Here is a 22,500-nt window from a genome sequence, read left to right as displayed (position 1 = left end):
ATCCGTTTCTGCCGTTCATACTTACAGTTGAACTGTCTCTCTACTCTAAAGCCCGGGACACACCAGCGCGCCGCAGACAGTCCCTGCTTACATGCCACATTGTGGCAACGTTGTGCGTTAGCTGGGGTGCCACACCAGACCGGAACTATATATTACAAAACGAACACATTGTCTTGATAAAACAGCTGTAATTGAGTGCCTGACACGCCAGTCAAGCGCAATCTTGAGAAGGTGTGCATTTCAGTAAGGATTTCAATTGACATGCAGTATGAAACTGAAAGGAGGTTGCATCACTATGATGCATAACATTGCATGTATTGTATTTTCAAGTGTGTGCATTCATCCTGTTGTCATTTTGTATTGAAAGCAGAAGAATCATTCAACAGGTTGCTGAGACAAATGTAAACCAGTAAAACATATGAAGAGAATCAAACCTTGAATATAAGTTCAGTTGTTTAAACATTTGACAAACTATGGTGAGGGGGTAAGAAAACACACAAATCCAGCAGCTCCTGTATTTCAATACACCAGAACCCAATATTATTGGCGAGTCGGGTAGTCCATCATCACAGTTCGAGGGCAGGCATCATTTCAGTAATTTCATCCCGTTGCATTCACATCCGTGCCTTGAATGAGATTGAATGTGATCTTTGCTCTCAAGTATGTTCCCAAGTTTTACACTTTCGTGCTTTGCATGAATGGGAATGGAACCGTGTGTGTTGAATGAGGCTCCTTGTGAGCACTGAACTTTGTCCGGTGGAGTTCCTTTTTGTGTTGCTGTAATTGTGTCATTTCTCGATGAGAAAGATTAGGCAACATTTAGTCACTTCTAGCCATGATGCTCAATTTATTTACGAATGTACCCTAGTTACTAGGGACCGTTTACGTTGGAGAACAAGATCTATTGTATGCCTGTGTATTTGGGGAAGTCAAATCTGAAATAATGATGAAATTGCGTGTATCCAAAGTTAAAACTCGTGATTTGTCGCCCTCTGGTGTGTAAAAGATGCAAAAGCTTACAGCACCTGGTATTCCCAGGCGGTCTCCCATCCAAGTACTGACCAGGCCGGAGCCTGCTTAGCTTCCGAGATCGGACGAGATCGGGCGTATTCAGGCTAGTATGGCCGTAAGCCAGGGAGGCTGTCCCTGACGCTCTACTTAAAGGGAAGGCAATATCCGTTTCTGCCGCTCATACTTGCAGTTGAACTGTCTCTCTACTCTAAAGTCCGGGACACACCAGCGCGCCGCAGACAGTCCCTGCTAACACGAAACGTTGTGGCAACGTTGTGCGTTAGCTGGGGTGCCACACCAGACCGGAACTATATTTTACAAAACGAACACATTGTCTTGATAAAACAGCTGTAATTGAGTGCCTGACACGCCAGTCAAGCGCAATCTTGAGAAGGTGTGCATTTCAGTAAGGATTTCAATTGACATGCAGTATGAAACTGAAAGGAGGTTGCATCACTATGATGCATAACATTGCATGTATTGTATTTTCAAGTGTGTGCATTCATCCTGTTGTCATTTTGTTTTGAAAGCAGAAGAATCATTCAACAGGTTGCTGAGACAAATGTAAACCAGTAAAACATATGAAGAGAAACAAACCTTGAATATAAGTTCAGTTGTTTAAACATTTGACAAACTATGGTGAGGGGGTAAGAAAACACACAAATCCAGCAGCTCCTGTATTTCAATACACCAGAACCCAATATTATTGGCAAGTCGGGTAGTCCATCATCACAGTTCGAGGGCAGGCATCATTTCAGTAATTTCATCCCGTTGCATTCACATCCGTGCCTTGAATGAGATTGAATGTGATCTTTGCTCTCAAGTATGTTCCCAAGTTTTACACTTTCGTGCTTTGCATGAATGGGAATGGAACCGTGTGTGTTGAATGAGGCTCCTTGTGAGCACTGAACTTTGTCCGGTGGAGTTCCTTTTTGTGTTGCTGTAATTGTGTCATTTCTCGATGAGAAAGATTAGGCAACATTTAGTCACTTCTAGCCATGATGCTCAATTTATTTACGAATGTACCCTAGTTACTAGGGACCGTTTACGTTGGAGAACAAGATCTATTGTATGCCTGTGTATTTGGGGAAGTCAAATCTGAAATAATGATGAAATTGCGTGTATCCAAAGTTAAAACTCGTGATTTGTCGCCCTCTGGTGTGTAAAAGATGCAAAAGCTTACAGCACCTGGTAATCCCAGGCGGTCTCCCATCCAAGTACTGACCAGGCCCGAGCCTGCTTAGCTTCCGAGATCGGGCGTATTCAGGCTAGTATGGCCGTAAGCCAGGGAGGCTGTCCCTGACGCTCTACTTAAAGGGAAGGCAATATCCGTTTCTGCCGCTGATACTTGCAAATGAACTGTCTCTCTACTCTAAAGTCCGGGACACACCAGCGCGCCGCAGACAGTCCCTGCTAACACGAAACGTTGTGGCAACGTTGTGGCAACGTTGTGCGTTAGCTGGGGTGCCACACCAGACCGGAACTATATTTTACAAAACGAACACATTGTCTTGATAAAACAGCTGTAATTGAGTGCCTGACACGCCAGTCAAGCGCAATCTTGAGAAGGTGTGCATTTCAGTAAGGATTTCAATTGACATGCAGTATGAAACTGAAAGGAGGTTGCATCACTATGATGCATAACATTGCATGTATTATATTTTCAAGTGTGTGCATTCATCCTGTTGTCATTTTGTTTTGAAAGCAGAAGAATCATTCAACAGGTTGCTGAGACAAATGTAAACCAGTAAAACATATGAAGAGAAACAAACCTTGAATATAAGTTCAGTTGTTTAAACATTTGACAAACTATGGTGAGGGGGTAAGAAAACACACAAATCCAGCAGCTCCTGTATTTCAATACACCAGAACCCAATATTATTGGCGAGTCGGGTAGTCCATCATCACAGTTCGAGGGCAGGCATCATTTCAGTAATTTCATCCCGTTGCATTCACATCCGTGCCTTGAATGAGATTGAATGTGATCTTTGCTCTCAAGTATGTTCCCAAGTTTTACACTTTCGTGCTTTGCATGAATGGGAATGGAACCGTGTGTGTTGAATGAGGCTCCTTGTGAACACTGAACATTTCCCGGTGGAGTTCCTTTTTGTGTTGCTGTAATTGTGTCATTTCTCGATGAGAAAGATTAGGCAACATTTAGTCACTTCTAGCCATGATGCTCAATTTATTTACGAATGTACCCTAGTTACTAGGGACCGTTTACGTTGGAGATCAAGATCTATTGTATGCCTGTGAATTTGGGGAAGTCAAATCTGAAATAATGATGAAATTGCGTGTATCCAAAGTTAAAACTCGTGATTTGTCGCCCTCTGGTGTGTAAAAGATGCAAAAGCTTACAGCACCTGGTATTCCCAGGCGGTCTCCCATCCAAGTACTAACCAGGCCCGAACCTGCTTAGCTTCCGAGATCGGACGAGATCGGGCGTATTCAGACTAGTATGACCGTAAGTCAGGGAGGCTGTCCCTGACCCTCTACTTAAAGGGAAGGCAATATCCGTTTCTGCCACTCATACTTGCAGTTGAACTGTCTCTCTACTCTAAAGTCCGGGACACACCAGCACGCTGCAGACAGTCCCTGCTAACACGAAACGTTGTGGCAACGTTGTGCGTTAGCTGGGGTGCCACACCAGACCGGAACTATATTTTACAAAACGAACACATTGTCTTGATAAAACAGCTGTAATTGAGTGCCTGACACGCCAGTCAAGCGCAATCTTGAGAAGGTGTGCATTTCAGTAAGGATTTCAATTGACATGCAGTATGAAACTGAAAGGAGGTTGCATCACTATGATGCATAACATTGCATGTATTATATTTTCAAGTGTGTGCATTCATCCTGTTGTCATTTTGTTTTGAAAGCAGAAGAATCATTCAACAGGTTGCTGAGACAAATGTAAACCAGTAAAACATATGAAGAGAAACAAACCTTGAATATAAGTTCAGTTGTTTAAACATTTGACAAACTATGGTGAGGGGGTAAGAAAACACACAAATCCAGCAGCTCCTGTATTTCAATACACCAGAACCCAATATTATTGGCGAGTCGGGTAGTCCATCATCACAGTTCGAGGGCAGGCATCATTTCAGTAATTTCATCCCGTTGCATTCACATCCGTGCCTTGAATGAGATTGAATGTGATCTTTGCTCTCAAGTATGTTCCCAAGTTTTACACTTTCGTGCTTTGCATGAATGGGAATGGAACCGTGTGTGTTGAATGAGGCTCCTTGTGAACACTGAACATTTCCCGGTGGAGTTCCTTTTTGTGTTGCTGTAATTGTGTCATTTCTCGATGAGAAAGATTAGGCAACATTTAGTCACTTCTAGCCATGATGCTCAATTAATTTACGAATGTACCCTAGTTACTAGGGACCGTTTACGTTGGAGAACAAGATCTATTGTATGCCTGTGAATTTGGGGAAGTCAAATCTGAAATAATGATGAAATTGCGTGTATCCAAAGTTAAAACTCGTGATTTGTCGCCCTCTGGTGTGTAAAAGATGCAAAAGCTTACAGCACCTGGTATTCCGAGGCGGTCTCCCATCCAAGTACTAACCAGGCCCGAACCTGCTTAGCTTCCGAGATCGGACGAGATCGGGCGTATTCAGACTAGTATGACCGTAAGTCAGGGAGGCTGTCCCTGACCCTCTACTTAAAGGGAAGGCAATATCCGTTTCTGCCACTCATACTTGCAGTTGAACTGTCTCTCTACTCTAAAGTCCGGGACACACCAGCACGCTGCAGACAGTCCCTGCTAACACGAAACGTTGTGGCAACGTTGTGCGTTAGCTGGGGTGCCACACCAGACCGGAACTATATTTTACAAAACGAACACATTGTCTTGATAATACAGCTGTAATTGAGTGCCTGACACGGCAGTCAAGCGCAATCTTGAGAAGGTGTGCATTTCAGTAAGGATTTCAATTGACATGCAGTATGAAACTGAAAGGAGGTTGCATCACTATGATGCATAACATTGCATGTATTGTATTTTCAAGTGTGTGCATTCATCCTGTTGTCATTTTGTTTTGAAAGCAGAAGAATCATTCAACAGGTTGCTGAGACAAATGTAAACCAGTAAAACATATGAAGAGAAACAAACCTTGAATATAAGTTCAGTTGTTTAAACATTTGACAAACTATGGTGAGGGGGTAAGAAAACACACAAATCCAGCAGCTCCTGTATTTCAATACACCAGAACCCAATATTATTGGCGAGTCGGGTAGTCCATCATCACAGTTCGAGGGCAGGCATCATTTCAGTAATTTCATCCCGTTGCATTCACATCCGTGCCTTGAATGAGATTGAATGTGATCTTTGCTCTCAAGTATGTTCCCAAGTTTTACACTTTCGTGCTTTGCATGAATGGGAATGGAACCGTGTGTGTTGAATGAGGCTCCTTGTGAGCACTGAACTTTGTCCGGTGGAGTTCCTTTTTGTGTTGGTGTAATTGTGTCATTTCTCGATGAGAAAGATTAGGCAACATTTAGTCACTTCTAGCCATGATGCTCAATTTATTTACGAATGTACCCTAGTTACTAGGGACCGTTTACGTTGGAGAACAAGATCTATTGTATGCCTGTGTATTTGGGGAAGTCAAATCTGAAATAATGATGAAATTGCGTGTATCCAAAGTTAAAACTCGTGATTTGTCGCCCTCTGGTGTATAAAAGATGCAAAAGCTTACAGCACCTGGTATTCCCAGGCGGTCTCCCATCCAAGTACTGACCAGGCCCGAGCCTGCTTAGCTTCCAAGATCGGGCGTATTCAGGCTAGTATGGCCGTAAGCCAGGGAGGCTGTCCCTGACGCTCTACTTAAAGGGAAGGCAATATCCGTTTCTGCCGCTCATACTTGCAAATGAACTGTCTCTCTACTCTAAAGTCCGGGACACACCAGCGCGCCGCAGACAGTCCCTGCTAACACGAAACGTTGTGGCAACGTTGTGCGTTAGCTGGGGTGCCACACCAGACCGGAACTATATTTTACAAAACGAACACATTGTCTTGATAATACAGCTGTAATTGAGTGCCTGACACGCCAGTCAAGCGCAATCTTGAGAAGGTGTGCATTTCAGTAAGGATTTCAATTGACATGCAGTATGAAACTGAAAGGAGGTTGCATCACTATGATGCATAACATTGCATGTATTGTATTTTCAAGTGTGTGCATTCATCCTGTTGTCATTTTGTTTTGAAAGCAGAAGAATCATTCAACAGGTTGCTGAGACAAATGTAAACCAGTAAAACATATGAAGAGAAATAAACCTTGAATATAAGTTCAGTTGTTTAAACATTTGACAAACTATGGTGAGGGGGTAAGAAAACACACAAATCCAGCAGCTCCTGTATTTCAATACACCAGAACCCAATATTATTGGCGAGTCGGGTAGTCCATCATCACAGTTCGAGGGCAGGCATCATTTCAGTAATTTCATCCCGTTGCATTCACATCCGTGCCTTGAATGAGATTGAATGTGATCTTTGCTCTCAAGTATGTTCCCAAGTTTTACACTTTCGTGCTTTGCATGAATGGGAATGGAACCGTGTGTGTTGAATGAGGCTCCTTGTGAGCACTGAACTTTGTCCGGTGGAGTTCCTTTTTGTGTTGCTGTAATTGTGTCATTTCTCGATGAGAAAGATTAGGCAACATTTAGTCACTTCTAGCCATGATGCTCAATTTATTTACGAATGTACCCTAGTTACTAGGGACCGTTTACGTTGGAGAACAAGATCAATTGTATGCCTGTGTATTTGGGGAAGTCAAATCTGAAATAATGATGAAATTGCGTGTATCCAAAGTTAAAACTCGTGATTTGTCGCCCTCTGGTGTGTAAAAGATGCAAAAGCTTACAGCACCTGGTATTCCCAGGTGGTCTCCCATCCAAGTACTGACCAGGCCCGAGCCTGCTTAGCTTCCGAGATCGGACGAGATCGGGCGTATTCAGACTAGTATGGCCGTAAGCCAGGGAGGCTGTCCCTGACCCTCTACTTAAAGGGAAGGCAATATCCGTTTCTGCCACTCATACTTGCTGTTGAACTGTCTCTCTACTCTAAAGTCCGGGACACACCAGCACGCTGCAGACAGTCCCTGCTAACACGAAACGTTGTGGCAACGTTGTGCGTTAGCTGGGGTGCCACACCAGACCGGAACTATATTTTACAAAACGAACACATTGTCTTGATAAAACAGCTGTAATTGAGTGCCTGACACGCCAGTCAAGCGCAATCTTGAGAAGGTGTGCATTTCAGTAAGGATTTCAATTGACATGCAGTATGAAACTGAAAGGAGGTTGCATCACTATGATGCATAACATTGCATGTATTGTATTTTCAAGTGTGTGCATTCATCCTGTTGTCATTTTGTTTTGAAAGCAGAAGAATCATTCAACAGGTTGCTGAGACAAATGTAAACCAGTAAAACATATGAAGAGAAACAAACCTTGAATATAAGTTCAGTTGTTTAAACATTTGACAAACTATGGTGAGGGGGTAAGAAAACACACAAATCCAGCAGCTCCTGTATTTCAATACACCAGAACCCAATATTATTGGCGAGTCGGGTAGTCCATCATCACAGTTCGAGGGCAGGCATCATTTCAGTAATTTCATCCCGTTGCATTCACATCCGTGCCTTGAATGAGATTGAATGTGATCTTTGCTCTCAAGTATGTTCCCAAGTTTTACACTTTCGTGCTTTGCATGAATGGGAATGGAACCGTGTGTGTTGAATGAGGCTCCTTGTGAGCACTGAACTTTGTCCGGTGGAGTTCCTTTTTGTGTTGCTGTAATTGTGTCATTTCTCGATGAGAAAGATTAGGCAACATTTAGTCACTTCTAGCCATGATGCTCAATTTATTTACGAATGTACCCTAGTTACTAGGGACCGTTTACGTTGGAGAACAAGATCTATTGTATGCCTGTGTATTTGGGGAAGTCAAATCTGAAATAATGATGAAATTGCGTGTATCCAAAGTTAAAACTCGTGATTTGTCGCCCTCTGGTGTGTAAAAGATGCAAAAGCTTACAGCACCTGGTATTCCCAGGCGGTCTCCCATCCAAGTACTGACCAGGCCCGAGCCTGCTTAGCTTCCGAGATCGGACGAGATCGGGCGTATTCAGGCTAGTATGGCCGTAAGCCAGGGAGGCTCTCCCTGACGCTCTACTTAAAGGGAAGGCAATATCCGTTTCTGCCGCTCATACTTGCAGTTGAACTGTCTCTCTACTCTAAAGTCCGGGACACACCAGCGCGCCGCAGACAGTCCCTGCTAACACGAAACGTTGTGGCAACGTTGTGCGTTAGCTGGGGTGCCACACCAGACCGGAACTATATATTACAAAACGAACACATTGTCTTGATAAAACAGCTGTAATTGAGTGCCTGACACGCCAGTCAAGCGCAATCTTGAGAAGGTGTGCATTTCAGTAAGGATTTCAATTGACATGCAGTATGAAACTGAAAGGAGGTTGCATCACTATGATGCATAACATTGCATGTATTGTATTTTCAAGTGTGTGCATTCATCCTGTTGTCATTTTGTTTTGAAAGCAGAAGAATCATTCAACAGGTTGCTGAGACAAATGTAAACCAGTAAAACATATGAAGAGAAACAAACCTTGAATATAAGTTCAGTTGTTTAAACATTTGACAAACTATGGTGAGGGGGTAAGAAAACACACAAATCCAGCAGCTCCTGTATTTCAATACACCAGAACCCAATATTATTGGCGAGTCGGGTAGTCCATCTTCACAGTTCGAGGGCAGGCATCATTTCAGTAATTTCATCCCGTTGCATTCACATCCGTGCCTTGAATGAGATTGAATGTGATCTTTGCTCTCAAGTATGTTCCCAAGTTTTACACTTTCGTGCTTTGCATGAATGGGAATGGAACCGTGTGTGTTGAATGAGGCTCCTTGTGAGCACTGAACTTTGTCCGGTGGAGTTCCTTTTTGTGTTGCTGTAATTGTGTCATTTCTCGATGAGAAAGATTAGGCAACATTTAGTCACTTCTAGCCATGATGCTCAATTTATTTATGAATGTACCCTAGTTACTAGGGACCGATTACGTTGGAGAACAAGATCTATTGTATGCCTGTGTATTTGGGGAAGTCAAATCTGAAATAATGATGAAATTGCGTGTATCCAAAGTTAAAACTCGTGATTTGTCGCCCTCTGGTGTGTAAAAGATGCAAAAGCTTACAGCACCTGGTATTCCCAGGCAGTCTCCCATCCAAGTACTGACCAGGCCCGAGCCTGCTTAGCTTCCGAGATCGGACGAGATCGGGCGTTTTCAGGCTAGTATGGCCGTAAGCCAGGGAGGCTGTCCCTGACGCTCTACTTAAAGGGAAGGCAATATCCGTTTCTGCCGCTCATACTTGCAGTTGAACTGTCTCTCTACTCTAAAGTCCGGGACACACCAGCGCGCCGCAGACAGTCCCTGCTAACACGAAACGTTGTGGCAACGTTGTGCGTTAGCTGGGGTGCCACACCAGACCGGAACTATATTTTACAAAACGAACACATTGTCTTGATAATACAGCTGTAATTGAGTGCCTGACACGCCAGTCAAGCGCAATCTTGAGAAGGTGTGCATTTCAATAAGGATTTCAATTGACATGCAGTATGAAACTGAAAGGAGGTTGCATCACTATGATGCATAACATTGCATGTATTGTATTTTCAAGTGTGTGCATTCATCCTGTTGTCATTTTGTTTTGAAAGCAGAAGAATCATTCAACAGGTTGCTGAGACAAATGTAAACCAGTAAAACATATGAAGAGAATCAAACCTTGAATATAAGTTCAGTTGTTTAAACATTTGACAAACTATGGTGAGGGGGTAAGAAAACACACAAATCCAGCAGCTCCTGTATTTCAATACACCAGAACCCAATATTATTGGCGAGTCGGGTAGTCCATCATCACAGTTCGAGGGCAGGCATCATTTCAGTAATTTCATCCCGTTGCATTCACATCCGTGCCTTGAATGAGATTGAATGTGATCTTTGCTCTCAAGTATGTTCCCAAGTTTTACACTTTCGTGCTTTGCATGAATGGGAATGGAACCGTGTGTGTTGAATGAGGCTCCTTGTGAGCACTGAACTTTGTCCGGTGGAGTTCCTTTTTGTGTTGCTGTAATTGTGTCATTTCTCGATGAGAAAGATTAGGCAACATTTAGTCACTTCTAGCCATGATGCTCAATTTATTTACGAATGTACCCTAGTTACTAGGGACCGTTTACGTTGGAGAACAAGATCTATTGTATGCCTGTGTATTTGGGGAAGTCAAATCTGAAATAATGATGAAATTGCGCGTATCCAAAGTTAAAAATCGTGATTTGTCGCCCTCTGGTGTGTAAAAGATGCAAAAGCTTACAGCACCTGGTATTCCCAGGCGCTCTCCCATCCAAGTACTGACCAGGCCCGAGCCTGCTTAGCTTCCGAGATCGGACGAGATCGGGCGTATTCAGGCTAGTATGGCCGTAAGCCAGGGAGGCTGTCCCTGACGCTCTACTTAAAGGGAAGGCAATATCCGTTTCTGCCGCTCATACTTGCAGTTGAACTGTCTCTCTACTCTAAAGCCCGGGACACACCAGCGCGCCGCAGCCAGTCCCTGCTAACACGCCACGTTGTGGCAACGTTGTGCGTTAGCTGGGGTGCCACACCAGACCGGAACTATATTTTACAAAACGAACACATTGTCTTGATAATACAGCTGTAATTGAGTGCCTGACACGCCAGTCAAGCGCAATCTTGAGAAGGTGTGCATTTCAGTAAGGATTTCAATTGACATGCAGTATGAAACTGAAAGGAGGTTAAATCACTATGATGCATAACATTGCATGTATTGTATTTTCAAGTGTGTGCATTCATCCTGTTGTCATTTTGTTTTGAAAGCAGAAGAATCATTCAACAGGTTGCTGAGACAAATGTAAACCAGTAAAACATATGAAGAGAAACAAACCTTGAATATAAGTTCAGTTGTTTAAACATTTGACAAACTATGGTGAGGGGGTAAGAAAACACACAAATCCAGCAGCTCCTGTATTTCAATACACCAGAACCCAATATTATTGGCGAGTCGGGTAGTCCATCATCACAGTTCGAGGGCAGGCATCATTTCAGTAATTTCATCCCGTTGCATTCACATCCGTGCCTTGAATGAGATTGAATGTGATCTTTGCTCTCAAGTATGTTCCCAAGTTTTACACTTTCGTGCTTTGCATGAATGGGAATGGAACCGTGTGTGTTGAATGAGGCTCCTTGTGAGCACTGAACTTTGTCCGGTGGAGTTCCTTTTTGTGTTGCTGTAATTGTGTCATTTCTCGATGAGAAAGATTAGGCAACATTTAGTCACTTCTAGCCATGATGCTCAATTTATTTACGAATGTACCCTAGTTACTAGGGACCGTTTACGTTGGAGAACAAGATCTATTGTATGCCTGTGTATTTGGGGAAGTAAAATCTGAAATAATGATGAAATTGTGTGTATCCAAAGTTAAAACTCGTGATTTGTCGCCCTCTGGTGTGTAAAAGGTGCAAAAGCTTACAGCACCTGGTATTCCCAGGCGGTCTCCCATCCAAGTACTGACCAGGCCCGAGCCCGCTTGGCTTCCGAGATCGGATGAGATCGGGCGTATTCAGGCTAGTATGGCCGTAAGCCAGGGAGGCTGTCCCTGACGCTCTACTTAAAGGGAAGGCAATATCCGTTTCTGCCGTTCATACTTACAGTTGAACTGTCTCTCTACTCTAAAGCCCGGGACACACCAGCGCGCCGCAGCCAGTCCCTGCTAACACGCCACGTTGTGGCAACATTGTGGCAACGTTGTGCGTTAGCTGGGGTGCCACACCAGACCGGAACTATATATTACAAAACGAACACATTGTCTTGATAAAACAGCTGTGATTGAGTGCCTGACACGCCAGTCAAGCGCAATCTTGAGAAGGTGTGCATTTCAGTAAGGATTTCAATTGACATGCAGTATGAAACTGAAAGGAGGTTGCATCACTATGATGCATAACATTGCATGTATTGTATTTTCAAGTGTGTGCATTCATCCTGTTGTCATTTTGTTTTGAAAGCAGAAGAATCATTCAACAGGTTGCTGAGACAAATGTAAACCAGTAAAACATATGAAGAGAAACAAACCTTGAATATAAGTTCAGTTGTTTAAACATTTGACAAACTATGGTGAGGGGGTAAGAAAACACACAAATCCAGCAGCTCCTGTATTTCAATACACCAGAACCCAATATTATTGGCGAGTCGGGTAGTCCATCATCACAGTTCGAGGGCAGGCATCATTTCAGTAATTTCATCCCGTTGCATTCACATCCGTGCCTTGAATGAGATTGAATGTGATCTTTGCTCTCAAGTATGTTCCCAAGTTTTACACTTTCGTGCTTTGCATGAATGGGAATGGAACCGTGTGTGTTGAATGAGGCTCCTTGTGAGCACTGAACTTTGTCCGGTGGAGTTCCTTTTTGTGTTGCTGTAATTGTGTCATTTCTCGATGAGAAAGATTAGGCAACATTTAGTCACTTCTAGCCATGATGCTCAATTTATTTACGAATGTACCCTAGTTACTAGGGACCGTTTACGTTGGAGAACAAGATCTATTGTATGCCTGTGTATTTGGGGAAGTCAAATCTGAAATAATGATGAAATTGCGCGTATCCAAAGTTAAAAATCGTGATTTGTCGCCCTCTGGTGTGTAAAAGATGCAAAAGCTTACAGCACCTGGTATTCCCAGGCGCTCTCCCATCCAAGTACTGACCAGGCCCGAGCCTGCTTAGCTTCCGAGATCGGACGAGATCGGGCGTATTCAGGCTAGTATGGCCGTAAGCCAGGGAGGCTGTCCCTGACGCTCTACTTAAAGGGAAGGCAATATCCGTTTCTGCCGCTCATACTTGCAGTTGAACTGTCTCTCTACTCTAAAGCCCGGGACACACCAGCGCGCCGCAGCCAGTCCCTGCTAACACGCCACGTTGTGGCAACGTTGTGCGTTAGCTGGGGTGCCACACCAGACCGGAACTATATTTTACAAAACGAACACATTGTCTTGATAATACAGCTGTAATTGAGTGCCTGACACGCCAGTCAAGCGCAATCTTGAGAAGGTGTGCATTTCAGTAAGGATTTCAATTGACATGCAGTATGAAACTGAAAGGAGGTTAAATCACTATGATGCATAACATTGCATGTATTGTATTTTCAAGTGTGTGCATTCATCCTGTTGTCATTTTGTTTTGAAAGCAGAAGAATCATTCAACAGGTTGCTGAGACAAATGTAAACCAGTAAAACATATGAAGAGAAACAAACCTTGAATATAAGTTCAGTTGTTTAAACATTTGACAAACTATGGTGAGGGGGTAAGAAAACACACAAATCCAGCAGCTCCTGTATTTCAATACACCAGAACCCAATATTATTGGCGAGTCGGGTAGTCCATCATCACAGTTCGAGGGCAGGCATCATTTCAGTAATTTCATCCCGTTGCATTCACATCCGTGCCTTGAATGAGATTGAATGTGATCTTTGCTCTCAAGTATGTTCCCAAGTTTTACACTTTCGTGCTTTGCATGAATGGGAATGGAACCGTGTGTGTTGAATGAGGCTCCTTGTGAGCACTGAACTTTGTCCGGTGGAGTTCCTTTTTGTGTTGCTGTAATTGTGTCATTTCTCGATGAGAAAGATTAGGCAACATTTAGTCACTTCTAGCCATGATGCTCAATTTATTTACGAATGTACCCTAGTTACTAGGGACCGTTTACGTTGGAGAACAAGATCTATTGTATGCCTGTGTATTTGGGGAAGTAAAATCTGAAATAATGATGAAATTGTGTGTATCCAAAGTTAAAACTCGTGATTTGTCGCCCTCTGGTGTGTAAAAGGTGCAAAAGCTTACAGCACCTGGTATTCCCAGGCGGTCTCCCATCCAAGTACTGACCAGGCCCGAGCCCGCTTGGCTTCCGAGATCGGATGAGATCGGGCGTATTCAGGCTAGTATGGCCGTAAGCCAGGGAGGCTGTCCCTGACGCTCTACTTAAAGGGAAGGCAATATCCGTTTCTGCCGTTCATACTTACAGTTGAACTGTCTCTCTACTCTAAAGCCCGGGACACACCAGCGCGCCGCAGCCAGTCCCTGCTAACACGCCACGTTGTGGCAACATTGTGGCAACGTTGTGCGTTAGCTGGGGTGCCACACCAGACCGGAACTATATATTACAAAACGAACACATTGTCTTGATAAAACAGCTGTGATTGAGTGCCTGACACGCCAGTCAAGCGCAATCTTGAGAAGGTGTGCATTTCAGTAAGGATTTCAATTGACATGCAGTATGAAACTGAAAGGAGGTTGCATCACTATGATGCATAACATTGCATGTATTGTATTTTCAAGTGTGTGCATTCATCCTGTTGTCATTTTGTTTTGAAAGCAGAAGAATCATTCAACAGGTTGCTGAGACAAATGTAAACCAGTAAAACATATGAAGAGAAACAAACCTTGAATATAAGTTCAGTTGTTTAAACATTTGACAAACTATGGTGAGGGGGTAAGAAAACACACAAATCCAGCAGCTCCTGTATTTCAATACACCAGAACCCAATATTATTGGCGAGTCGGGTAGTCCATCATCACAGTTCGAGGGCAGGCATCATTTCAGTAATTTCATCCCGTTGCATTCACATCCGTGCCTTGAATGAGATTGAATGTGATCTTTGCTCTCAAGTATGTTCCCAAGTTTTACACTTTCGTGCTTTGCATGAATGGGAATGGAACCGTGTGTGTTGAATGAGGCTCCTTGTGAGCACTGAACTTTGTCCGGTGGAGTTCCTTTTTGTGTTGCTGTAATTGTGTCATTTCTCGATGAGAAAGATTAGGCAACATTTAGTCACTTCTAGCCATGATGCTCAATTTATTTACGAATGTACCCTAGTTACTAGGGACCGTTTACGTTGGAGAACAAGATCTATTGTATGCCTGTGTATTTGGGGAAGTCAAATCTGAAATAATGATGAAATTGCGCGTATCCAAAGTTAAAAATCGTGATTTGTCGCCCTCTGGTGTGTAAAAGATGCAAAAGCTTACAGCACCTGGTATTCCCAGGCGCTCTCCCATCCAAGTACTGACCAGGCCCGAGCCTGCTTAGCTTCCGAGATCGGACGAGATCGGGCGTATTCAGGCTAGTATGGCCGTAAGCCAGGGAGGCTGTCCCTGACGCTCTACTTAAAGGGAAGGCAATATCCGTTTCTGCCGCTCATACTTGCAGTTGAACTGTCTCTCTACTCTAAAGCCCGGGACACACCAGCGCGCCGCAGCCAGTCCCTGCTAACACGCCACGTTGTGGCAACATTGTGGCAACGTTGTGCGTTAGCTGGGGTGCCACACCAGACCGGAACTATATATTACAAAACGAACACATTGTCTTGATAAAACAGCTGTAATTGAGTGCCTGACACGCCAGTCAAGCGCAATCTTGAGAAGGTGTGCATTTCAGTAAGGATTTCAATTGACATGCAGTATGAAACTGAAAGGAGGTTGCATCACTATGATGCATAACATTGCATGTATTGTATTTTCAAGTGTGTGCATTCATCCTGTTGTCATTTTGTTTTGAAAGCAGAAGAATCATTCAACAGGTTGCTGAGACAAATGTAAACCAGTAAAACATATGAAGAGAATCAAACCTTGAATATAAGTTCAGTTGTTTAAACATTTGACAAACTATGGTGAGGGGGTAAGAAAACACACAAATCCAGCAGCTCCTGTATTTCAATACACCAGAACCCAATATTATTGGCGAGTCGGGTAGTCCATCATCACAGTTCGAGGGCAGGCATCATTTCAGTAATTTCATCCCGTTGCATTCACATCCGTGCCTTGAATGAGATTGAATGTGATCTTTGCTCTCAAGTATGTTCCCAAGTTTTACACTTTCGTGCTTTGCATGAATGGGAATGGAACCGTGTGTGTTGAATGAGGCTCCTTGTGAGCACTGAACTTTGTCCGGTGGAGTTCCTTTTTGTGTTGCTGTAATTGTGTCATTTCTCGATGAGAAAGATTAGGCAACATTTAGTCACTTCTAGCCATGATGCTCAATTTATTTACGAATGTACCCTAGTTACTAGGGACCGTTTACGTTGGAGAACAAGATCTATTGTATGCCTGTGTATTTGGGGAAGTCAAATCTGAAATAATGATGAAATTGCGCGTATCCAAAGTTAAAAATCGTGATTTGTCGCCCTCTGGTGTGTAAAAGATGCAAAAGCTTACAGCACCTGGTATTCCCAGGCGCTCTCCCATCCAAGTACTGACCAGGCCCGAGCCTGCTTAGCTTCCGAGATCGGACGAGATCGGGCGTATTCAGGCTAGTATGGCCGTAAGCCAGGGAGGCTGTCCCTGACGCTCTACTTAAAGGGAAGGCAATATCCGTTTCTGCCGCTCATACTTGCAGTTGAACTGTCTCTCTACTCTAAAGCCCGGGACACACCAGCGCGCCGCAGCCAGTCCCTGCTAACACGCCACGTTGTGGCAACGTTGTGCGTTAGCTGGGGTGCCACACCAGACCGGAACTATATTTTACAAAACGAACACATTGTCTTGATAATACAGCTGTAATTGAGTGCCTGACACGCCAGTCAAGCGCAATCTTGAGAAGGTGTGCATTTCAGTAAGGATTTCAATTGACATGCAGTATGAAACTGAAAGGAGGTTAAATCACTATGATGCATAACATTGCATGTATTGTATTTTCAAGTGTGTGCATTCATCCTGTTGTCATTTTGTTTTGAAAGCAGAAGAATCATTCAACAGGTTGCTGAGACAAATGTAAACCAGTAAAACATATGAAGAGAAACAAACCTTGAATATAAGTTCAGTTGTTTAAACATTTGACAAACTATGGTGAGGGGGTAAGAAAACACACAAATCCAGCAGCTCCTGTATTTCAATACACCAGAACCCAATATTATTGGCGAGTCGGGTAGTCCATCATCACAGTTCGAGGGCAGGCATCATTTCAGTAATTTCATCCCGTTGCATTCACATCCGTGCCTTGAATGAGATTGAATGTGATCTTTGCTCTCAAGTATGTTCCCAAGTTTTACACTTTCGTGCTTTGCATGAATGGGAATGGAACCGTGTGTGTTGAATGAGGCTCCTTGTGAGCACTGAACTTTGTCCGGTGGAGTTCCTTTTTGTGTTGCTGTAATTGTGTCATTTCTCGATGAGAAAGATTAGGCAACATTTAGTCACTTCTAGCCATGATGCTCAATTTATTTACGAATGTACCCTAGTTACTAGGGACCGTTTACGTTGGAGAACAAGATCTATTGTATGCCTGTGTATTTGGGGAAGTAAAATCTGAAATAATGATGAAATTGTGTGTATCCAAAGTTAAAACTCGTGATTTGTCGCCCTCTGGTGTGTAAAAGGTGCAAAAGCTTACAGCACCTGGTATTCCCAGGCGGTCTCCCATCCAAGTACTGACCAGGCCCGAGCCCGCTTGGCTTCCGAGATCGGATGAGATCGGGCGTATTCAGGCTAGTATGGCCGTAAGCCAGGGAGGCTGTCCCTGACGCTCTACTTAAAGGGAAGGCAATATCCGTTTCTGCCGTTCATACTTACAGTTGAACTGTCTCTCTACTCTAAAGCCCGGGACACACCAGCGCGCCGCAGCCAGTCCCTGCTAACACGCCACGTTGTGGCAACATTGTGGCAACGTTGTGCGTTAGCTGGGGTGCCACACCAGACCGGAACTATATATTACAAAACGAACACATTGTCTTGATAAAACAGCTGTGATTGAGTGCCTGACACGCCAGTCAAGCGCAATCTTGAGAAGGTGTGCATTTCAGTAAGGATTTCAATTGACATGCAGTATGAAACTGAAAGGAGGTTGCATCACTATGATGCATAACATTGCATGTATTGTATTTTCAAGTGTGTGCATTCATCCTGTTGTCATTTTGTTTTGAAAGCAGAAGAATCATTCAACAGGTTGCTGAGACAAATGTAAACCAGTAAAACATATGAAGAGAAACAAACCTTGAATATAAGTTCAGTTGTTTAAACATTTGACAAACTATGGTGAGGGGGTAAGAAAACACACAAATCCAGCAGCTCCTGTATTTCAATACACCAGAACCCAATATTATTGGCGAGTCGGGTAGTCCATCATCACAGTTCGAGGGCAGGCATCATTTCAGTAATTTCATCCCGTTGCATTCACATCCGTGCCTTGAATGAGATTGAATGTGATCTTTGCTCTCAAGTATGTTCCCAAGTTTTACACTTTCGTGCTTTGCATGAATGGGAATGGAACCGTGTGTGTTGAATGAGGCTCCTTGTGAGCACTGAACTTTGTCCGGTGGAGTTCCTTTTTGTGTTGCTGTAATTGTGTCATTTCTCGATGAGAAAGATTAGGCAACATTTAGTCACTTCTAGCCATGATGCTCAATTTATTTACGAATGTACCCTAGTTACTAGGGACCGTTTACGTTGGAGAACAAGATCTATTGTATGCCTGTGTATTTGGGGAAGTCAAATCTGAAATAATGATGAAATTGCGCGTATCCAAAGTTAAAAATCGTGATTTGTCGCCCTCTGGTGTGTAAAAGATGCAAAAGCTTACAGCACCTGGTATTCCCAGGCGCTCTCCCATCCAAGTACTGACCAGGCCCGAGCCTGCTTAGCTTCCGAGATCGGACGAGATCGGGCGTATTCAGGCTAGTATGGCCGTAAGCCAGGGAGGCTGTCCCTGACGCTCTACTTAAAGGGAAGGCAATATCCGTTTCTGCCGCTCATACTTGCAGTTGAACTGTCTCTCTACTCTAAAGCCCGGGACACACCAGCGCGCCGCAGCCAGTCCCTGCTAACACGCCACGTTGTGGCAACGTTGTGCGTTAGCTGGGGTGCCACACCAGACCGGAACTATATTTTACAAAACGAACACATTGTCTTGATAATACAGCTGTAATTGAGTGCCTGACACGCCAGTCAAGCGCAATCTTGAGAAGGTGTGCATTTCAGTAAGGATTTCAATTGACATGCAGTATGAAACTGAAAGGAGGTTAAATCACTATGATGCATAACATTGCATGTATTGTATTTTCAAGTGTGTGCATTCATCCTGTTGTCATTTTGTTTTGAAAGCAGAAGAATCATTCAACAGGTTGCTGAGACAAATGTAAACCAGTAAAACATATGAAGAGAAACAAACCTTGAATATAAGTTCAGTTGTTTAAACATTTGACAAACTATGGTGAGGGGGTAAGAAAACACACAAATCCAGCAGCTCCTGTATTTCAATACACCAGAACCCAATATTATTGGCGAGTCGGGTAGTCCATCATCACAGTTCGAGGGCAGGCATCATTTCAGTAATTTCATCCCGTTGCATTCACATCCGTGCCTTGAATGAGATTGAATGTGATCTTTGCTCTCAAGTATGTTCCCAAGTTTTACACTTTCGTGCTTTGCATGAATGGGAATGGAACCGTGTGTGTTGAATGAGGCTCCTTGTGAGCACTGAACTTTGTCCGGTGGAGTTCCTTTTTGTGTTGCTGTAATTGTGTCATTTCTCGATGAGAAAGATTAGGCAACATTTAGTCACTTCTAGCCATGATGCTCAATTTATTTACGAATGTACCCTAGTTACTAGGGACCGTTTACGTTGGAGAACAAGATCTATTGTATGCCTGTGTATTTGGGGAAGTAAAATCTGAAATAATGATGAAATTGTGTGTATCCAAAGTTAAAACTCGTGATTTGTCGCCCTCTGGTGTGTAAAAGGTGCAAAAGCTTACAGCACCTGGTATTCCCAGGCGGTCTCCCATCCAAGTACTGACCAGGCCCGAGCCCGCTTGGCTTCCGAGATCGGATGAGATCGGGCGTATTCAGGCTAGTATGGCCGTAAGCCAGGGAGGCTGTCCCTGACGCTCTACTTAAAGGGAAGGCAATATCCGTTTCTGCCGTTCATACTTACAGTTGAACTGTCTCTCTACTCTAAAGCCCGGGACACACCAGCGCGCCGCAGCCAGTCCCTGCTAACACGCCACGTTGTGGCAACATTGTGGCAACGTTGTGCGTTAGCTGGGGTGCCACACCAGACCGGAACTATATATTACAAAACGAACACATTGTCTTGATAAAACAGCTGTGATTGAGTGCCTGACACGCCAGTCAAGCGCAATCTTGAGAAGGTGTGCATTTCAGTAAGGATTTCAATTGACATGCAGTATGAAACTGAAAGGAGGTTGCATCACTATGATGCATAACATTGCATGTATTGTATTTTCAAGTGTGTGCATTCATCCTGTTGTCATTTTGTTTTGAAAGCAGAAGAATCATTCAACAGGTTGCTGAGACAAATGTAAACCAGTAAAACATATGAAGAGAAACAAACCTTGAATATAAGTTCAGTTGTTTAAACATTTGACAAACTATGGTGAGGGGGTAAGAAAACACACAAATCCAGCAGCTCCTGTATTTCAATACACCAGAACCCAATATTATTGGCGAGTCGGGTAGTCCATCATCACAGTTCGAGGGCAGGCATCATTTCAGTAATTTCATCCCGTTGCATTCACATCCGTGCCTTGAATGAGATTGAATGTGATCTTTGCTCTCAAGTATGTTCCCAAGTTTTACACTTTCGTGCTTTGCATGAATGGGAATGGAACCGTGTGTGTTGAATGAGGCTCCTTGTGAGCACTGAACTTTGTCCGGTGGAGTTCCTTTTTGTGTTGCTGTAATTGTGTCATTTCTCGATGAGAAAGATTAGGCAACATTTAGTCACTTCTAGCCATGATGCTCAATTTATTTACGAATGTACCCTAGTTACTAGGGACCGTTTACGTTGGAGAACAAGATCTATTGTATGCCTGTGTATTTGGGGAAGTCAAATCTGAAATAATGATGAAATTGCGCGTATCCAAAGTTAAAAATCGTGATTTGTCGCCCTCTGGTGTGTAAAAGATGCAAAAGCTTACAGCACCTGGTATTCCCAGGCGCTCTCCCATCCAAGTACTGACCAGGCCCGAGCCTGCTTAGCTTCCGAGATCGGACGAGATCGGGCGTATTCAGGCTAGTATGGCCGTAAGCCAGGGAGGCTGTCCCTGACGCTCTACTTAAAGGGAAGGCAATATCCGTTTCTGCCGCTCATACTTGCAGTTGAACTGTCTCTCTACTCTAAAGCCCGGGACACACCAGCGCGCCGCAGCCAGTCCCTGCTAACACGCCACGTTGTGGCAACATTGTGGCAACGTTGTGCGTTAGCTGGGGTGCCACACCAGACCGGAACTATATATTACAAAACGAACACATTGTCTTGATAAAACAGCTGTAATTGAGTGCCTGACACGCCAGTCAAGCGCAATCTTGAGAAGGTGTGCATTTCAGTAAGGATTTCAATTGACATGCAGTATGAAACTGAAAGGAGGTTGCATCACTATGATGCATAACATTGCATGTATTGTATTTTCAAGTGTGTGCATTCATCCTGTTGTCATTTTGTTTTGAAAGCAGAAGAATCATTCAACAGGTTGCTGAGACAAATGTAAACCAGTAAAACATATGAAGAGAATCAAACCTTGAATATAAGTTCAGTTGTTTAAACATTTGACAAACTATGGTGAGGGGGTAAGAAAACACACAAATCCAGCAGCTCCTGTATTTCAATACACCAGAACCCAATATTATTGGCGAGTCGGGTAGTCCATCATCACAGTTCGAGGGCAGGCATCATTTCAGTAATTTCATCCCGTTGCATTCACATCCGTGCCTTGAATGAGATTGAATGTGATCTTTGCTCTCAAGTATGTTCCCAAGTTTTACACTTTCGTGCTTTGCATGAATGGGAATGGAACCGTGTGTGTTGAATGAGGCTCCTTGTGAGCACTGAACTTTGTCCGGTGGAGTTCCTTTTTGTGTTGCTGTAATTGTGTCATTTCTCGATGAGAAAGATTAGGCAACATTTAGTCACTTCTAGCCATGATGCTCAATTTATTTACGAATGTACCCTAGTTACTAGGGACCGTTTACGTTGGAGAACAAGATCTATTGTATGCCTGTGTATTTGGGGAAGTCAAATCTGAAATAATGATGAAATTGCGTGTATCCAAAGTTAAGACTCGTGATTTGTCGCCCTCTGGTGTGTTAAAGATGCAAAAGCTTACAGCACCTGGTATTCCCAGGCGGTCTCCCATCCAAGTACTGACCAGGCCCGAGCCTGCTTAGCTTCCGAGATTGGACGAGATCGGGCGTATTCAGGCTAGTATGGCCGAAAGCCAGGGAGGCTGTCCCTGACGCTCTACTTAAAGGGAAGGCAATATCCGTTTCTGCCGCTCATACTTGCAGTTGAACTGTCTCTCTACTCTAAAGTCCGGGACACACCAGCGCGCCGCAGACAGTCCCTGCTAACACGAAACGTTGTGGCAACGTTGTGCGTTAGCTGGGGTGCCACACCA

General features: G+C 43.7%; 17 non-coding genes and 2 pseudogenes across 17 annotated transcripts; all 19 read right to left on the bottom strand.

The window, feature by feature from the left end:
* Positions 1 to 1,013: 1,013 nt before the first annotated feature.
* LOC136741021 (5S ribosomal RNA) lies at positions 1,014 to 1,132 on the bottom strand. The gene has a single exon (XR_010813778.1). It is a non-coding gene; the product is annotated as a 5S ribosomal RNA (ribosomal RNA).
* A 1,055-nt stretch (positions 1,133 to 2,187) lies between these two features.
* On the bottom strand, positions 2,188 to 2,296 carry LOC136741271 (uncharacterized; annotated as a pseudogene).
* A 1,066-nt stretch (positions 2,297 to 3,362) lies between these two features.
* LOC136741142 (5S ribosomal RNA) lies at positions 3,363 to 3,481 on the bottom strand. The gene has a single exon (XR_010813892.1). It is a non-coding gene; the product is annotated as a 5S ribosomal RNA (ribosomal RNA).
* A 1,055-nt stretch (positions 3,482 to 4,536) lies between these two features.
* On the bottom strand, positions 4,537 to 4,655 carry LOC136741191 (5S ribosomal RNA). Its single transcript, XR_010813937.1, has one exon. It is a non-coding gene; the product is annotated as a 5S ribosomal RNA (ribosomal RNA).
* A 1,055-nt stretch (positions 4,656 to 5,710) lies between these two features.
* LOC136741263 (uncharacterized) lies at positions 5,711 to 5,819 on the bottom strand (annotated as a pseudogene).
* Positions 5,820 to 6,874: 1,055 nt separating this feature from the next.
* LOC136740916 (5S ribosomal RNA) lies at positions 6,875 to 6,993 on the bottom strand. Its single transcript, XR_010813676.1, has one exon. It is a non-coding gene; the product is annotated as a 5S ribosomal RNA (ribosomal RNA).
* A 1,055-nt stretch (positions 6,994 to 8,048) lies between these two features.
* Positions 8,049 to 8,167, bottom strand: LOC136740779 (5S ribosomal RNA). Its single transcript, XR_010813546.1, has one exon. It is a non-coding gene; the product is annotated as a 5S ribosomal RNA (ribosomal RNA).
* A 1,055-nt stretch (positions 8,168 to 9,222) lies between these two features.
* On the bottom strand, positions 9,223 to 9,341 carry LOC136740939 (5S ribosomal RNA). The gene has a single exon (XR_010813698.1). It is a non-coding gene; the product is annotated as a 5S ribosomal RNA (ribosomal RNA).
* Positions 9,342 to 10,396: 1,055 nt separating this feature from the next.
* Positions 10,397 to 10,515, bottom strand: LOC136741118 (5S ribosomal RNA). Its single transcript, XR_010813869.1, has one exon. It is a non-coding gene; the product is annotated as a 5S ribosomal RNA (ribosomal RNA).
* A 1,055-nt stretch (positions 10,516 to 11,570) lies between these two features.
* On the bottom strand, positions 11,571 to 11,689 carry LOC136740975 (5S ribosomal RNA). Its single transcript, XR_010813733.1, has one exon. It is a non-coding gene; the product is annotated as a 5S ribosomal RNA (ribosomal RNA).
* A 1,066-nt stretch (positions 11,690 to 12,755) lies between these two features.
* LOC136741117 (5S ribosomal RNA) lies at positions 12,756 to 12,874 on the bottom strand. Its single transcript, XR_010813868.1, has one exon. It is a non-coding gene; the product is annotated as a 5S ribosomal RNA (ribosomal RNA).
* Positions 12,875 to 13,929: 1,055 nt separating this feature from the next.
* Positions 13,930 to 14,048, bottom strand: LOC136740974 (5S ribosomal RNA). The gene has a single exon (XR_010813732.1). It is a non-coding gene; the product is annotated as a 5S ribosomal RNA (ribosomal RNA).
* A 1,066-nt stretch (positions 14,049 to 15,114) lies between these two features.
* LOC136741116 (5S ribosomal RNA) lies at positions 15,115 to 15,233 on the bottom strand. Its single transcript, XR_010813867.1, has one exon. It is a non-coding gene; the product is annotated as a 5S ribosomal RNA (ribosomal RNA).
* Positions 15,234 to 16,299: 1,066 nt separating this feature from the next.
* On the bottom strand, positions 16,300 to 16,418 carry LOC136741115 (5S ribosomal RNA). Its single transcript, XR_010813866.1, has one exon. It is a non-coding gene; the product is annotated as a 5S ribosomal RNA (ribosomal RNA).
* A 1,055-nt stretch (positions 16,419 to 17,473) lies between these two features.
* LOC136740973 (5S ribosomal RNA) lies at positions 17,474 to 17,592 on the bottom strand. Its single transcript, XR_010813731.1, has one exon. It is a non-coding gene; the product is annotated as a 5S ribosomal RNA (ribosomal RNA).
* A 1,066-nt stretch (positions 17,593 to 18,658) lies between these two features.
* Positions 18,659 to 18,777, bottom strand: LOC136741114 (5S ribosomal RNA). The gene has a single exon (XR_010813865.1). It is a non-coding gene; the product is annotated as a 5S ribosomal RNA (ribosomal RNA).
* A 1,055-nt stretch (positions 18,778 to 19,832) lies between these two features.
* Positions 19,833 to 19,951, bottom strand: LOC136740972 (5S ribosomal RNA). Its single transcript, XR_010813730.1, has one exon. It is a non-coding gene; the product is annotated as a 5S ribosomal RNA (ribosomal RNA).
* A 1,066-nt stretch (positions 19,952 to 21,017) lies between these two features.
* Positions 21,018 to 21,136, bottom strand: LOC136741113 (5S ribosomal RNA). Its single transcript, XR_010813864.1, has one exon. It is a non-coding gene; the product is annotated as a 5S ribosomal RNA (ribosomal RNA).
* Positions 21,137 to 22,202: 1,066 nt separating this feature from the next.
* On the bottom strand, positions 22,203 to 22,321 carry LOC136741162 (5S ribosomal RNA). Its single transcript, XR_010813910.1, has one exon. It is a non-coding gene; the product is annotated as a 5S ribosomal RNA (ribosomal RNA).
* Between the last annotated feature and the right edge of the window lie 179 nt (positions 22,322 to 22,500).

This window comes from Amia ocellicauda, unplaced genomic scaffold (genome assembly GCF_036373705.1).
Source record: "Amia ocellicauda isolate fAmiCal2 unplaced genomic scaffold, fAmiCal2.hap1 HAP1_SCAFFOLD_65, whole genome shotgun sequence".
Classification (NCBI taxonomy): domain Eukaryota; kingdom Metazoa; phylum Chordata; class Actinopteri; order Amiiformes; family Amiidae; genus Amia; species Amia ocellicauda.
This window is presented reverse-complemented; position numbering and strand designations above follow the sequence as displayed.